This window comes from Lithobates pipiens, unplaced genomic scaffold (assembly GCF_037356315.1).
Source record: "Lithobates pipiens isolate NorthernLeopardFrog02 unplaced genomic scaffold, aLitPip1_a1.2 Scaffold_28, whole genome shotgun sequence".
NCBI classification, from domain to species: domain Eukaryota; kingdom Metazoa; phylum Chordata; class Amphibia; order Anura; family Ranidae; genus Lithobates; species Lithobates pipiens.
Genome location: NW_027507789.1, coordinates 115,207,300 through 115,210,375, shown reverse-complemented (window position 1 = coordinate 115,210,375; position 3,076 = coordinate 115,207,300). Strand labels below are relative to the sequence as shown.

Genomic DNA, 3,076 nt, shown 5'->3' with positions numbered 1-3,076 from the left:
CATCTGGTGACAGGCCGCAGCAGTGGCAATCCACATCTGGTGACAGGTCACAGCAGTGGCAATCCACATCTGGTGACAGGTCACAGCAGTGGCAATCCACATCTGGTGACAGGGCGCAGCAGTGGCAATTCCCATCTGAAGACAGGCCGCAGCAGTGGCAATTCCCATCTGAAGACAGGCCGCAGCAGTGGCAATTCCCATCTGAAGACAGGCCGAAACAGTGGCAATTCCCATCTGAAGACAGGCCGCAGCAGTGCAATTCCCATCTGGTGGCAGGCTTTGCCAACTAGCCAAAATGAGTAAAAAACAAATGTCACTGCAGAGCTTTTTTGAAAAGGGGCAAAGACCCAATGATGAGACAACAGAAGACTGTTCTAAGACTGCAAACAAAAAGAAAGCTGCATTTAAAAGAAAATACCAAGAGTCCTATTTAAATTATGGGTTCATTGCATCAGGTGATTCACATTCTCCAAACCCGCTTTGTATAATATGTGGTGAGCGGCTATCCAATGAAGCCATGAAACCTTCAAAACTGCTTCGCCATATGGAGACCAAACACCCTTCATTAAAAGACAAGCCGGTTGAGTTTTTCAAAAGAAAAAAACGTGAACACGAAGGACAGAAGCAATTATTGAAGACCACCTCTTCGATAAATGCGTCTGCATTGAGAGCCTCATTCTTAGTGGCTAACCGTATTGCTAAATCTAAGAAACCATTTACAATCGGAGAACAGTTGATCCTGCCTGCTGCAAAGGACATTTGCCGTGAAATTTTAGGAGAGGCTGCGGTTGAAAAGGTGGCGCATGTTCCTCTTTCGGCTAGCACTGTAGCTAGACGAATAAATGAAATTGCAGAGGATATTGAAACGCAACTGATAGAGAGAATTAAGGAGTCACCATGGTATGCCATACAAGTCGATGAGTCTACTGATGTTGACAACAAGGCAACAATGCTTGTTTTTGTTCGATATGTTTTCCAGGAGGATGTCCATGAGGATATGCTATGTGCACTCTTCTTGCCGACCAACACCACAGCTGCAGAATTGTTCAATTCTTTAAATGAGTATATGTCAGGAAAACTGAATTGGTCGTTTTGTGTTGGTGTATGCACGGATGGAGCTGCTGCCATGACTGGGCGGCTTTCTGGTTTTACCACTCGGGTCAAGGAGCTTGCTTCCGAATGTGAGTCTACGCACTGTGTCCTCCATAGAGAAATGCTGGCTAGCCGAAAAATGTCACCTGAACTGAACAACGTTTTGCAGGCTGTGATTAAAATAATCAACCACATTAAAGTACATGCCCTTAACTCACGTCTGTTCGAACAGCTCTGTGAGGAGATGGATGCAGAGCACATACGTCTTCTCTTATACACAGAAGTGAGATGGCTTTCTAAAGGTAGATCACTGAGCAGAGTGTTTGAGTTACGAGAGCCGCTCCAGAGATTTCTTTCTGAAAAACAGTCACCACTTGCAGCACATTTCAGTGTCACAGAATGGGTCACAAAACTTGCTTACTTGTGTGACATATTTAACCTGCTCAACGAACTCAATCTATCACTTCAGGGGAGAATGAGAACTGTGTTTAAGTCTGCTGATAAAGTGGCTGCATTCAAAGCCAAACTGGAATTATGGGGGCGACGAGTCAACAATGGTATTTTTGACATGTTTCCAACCTTATCAGATCTTTTGAAAGAGACTGAGCCAGAACCTTCTTTCACACAGCTGGTGCATGATCACCTCTTATCAGCTTTCAAAAGAATTTGAGCATTATTTCCCATCCTCAAAAGACCCCCGAATTGGGAAGGAATGGATCCGTGACCCATTTGTGAATAAGCCAGGTGAATCCACTCTGTCCGTGCTAGAAGAGGATCAACTGCTTGAGATCGCAAATGATGGTGGCCTTAAAAGTATGTTTGAGACGACATCAAACCTCCATACGTTCTGGATTAAAGTCAAGGCAGAATATCCTGCAATTGCCACAAAAGCACTGAAAAGCTTGCTGCCATTTCCAACATCCTATGTTTGTGAAGCTGGATTTTCTGCAGTGACAGCAACCAAAACAAGATTACGGAGCAGATTGGACATAAGCAACACACTTCGAGTGTCACTGTCTCCTATCACCCCAAGATGGGCCCGCCTAGTTGCAGTAAAACAAGCTCAGGGCTCCCACTGATTCTGCATTATGGTGAGTAGAACTATTTCATTTTATATTCCAATGTAATAGAAATAACGTGCTTCAGTCACCCTGACACCATAACACTGTTTAGTTGCAGGGAAACAAGCTTGGGGCTCCCACTGATTCTACATTACAGTGAGTTGAACTATATAATCATTGTATTATATTGTAATAATATAAATAATGCACTTCAATCGTCCCGATATTATGGTATCAGGATGATTGAACCGATAAGGCACCACATCGCGATTCCTCCCCCCCCACCGGGCCTTGGAAAAATATTCTTCCACAAAACCGGTCCTTGGTGCCAAAAAGGTTGGGGACCACTGTTCTAAAGGACGTTCCTGAACGTCCTTTCAGAAGTAGAGAGCTCCCACCCGGCCGTATATGTACATTGGCCAGATGGGAAGTGGTTAACTAGCCCTTGAGTATCTCCTGCAGATGTATAAATTTACAGGGATGAGTCAAACCATTTACCACTGACAGAGGTGCTTGCAATGGTCAGTTTTTTTATGTAAAACCTTCACCCCAAAAGGAAAAAAAATGATATAACTGATTATAAAGTGTTAGCTGGAGTTTGGCTTCAATGTGTTAATGTATTTAAATCTGCTAGTACATTTAACACTCCCCTCCCCCAGATTAACAATGCTGCTGTCTGCTGTGCTCCCCGTGCTCATTCATCCAGAGTAGGACACTCTAATACAGGAGGTGTCACTGACCAGATCACCAGGTAAAAAAAGGCAAAAAAGCCTAAAAAAGCAAAAGAAACGATTGCAGCCACCACATCTAATGACTGATACGCTTCAATATATTGCATTTGGTTATGGGCTTTATATGACTTTAACCACTTGTGGACCGCCCGCCACAGTTTTACGGTGGCTGTTTGAAGGAGGATATTGATA

The 3,076-nt window shown here is 43.8% G+C and overlaps 1 pseudogene; it reads left to right on the top strand.

Moving 5' to 3' along the window:
• The first annotated feature begins 295 nt into the window (after positions 1-295).
• LOC143934797 (SCAN domain-containing protein 3 pseudogene) lies at positions 296-1,762 on the top strand (annotated as a pseudogene).
• The last annotated feature ends 1,314 nt before the right edge of the window (positions 1,763-3,076 follow it).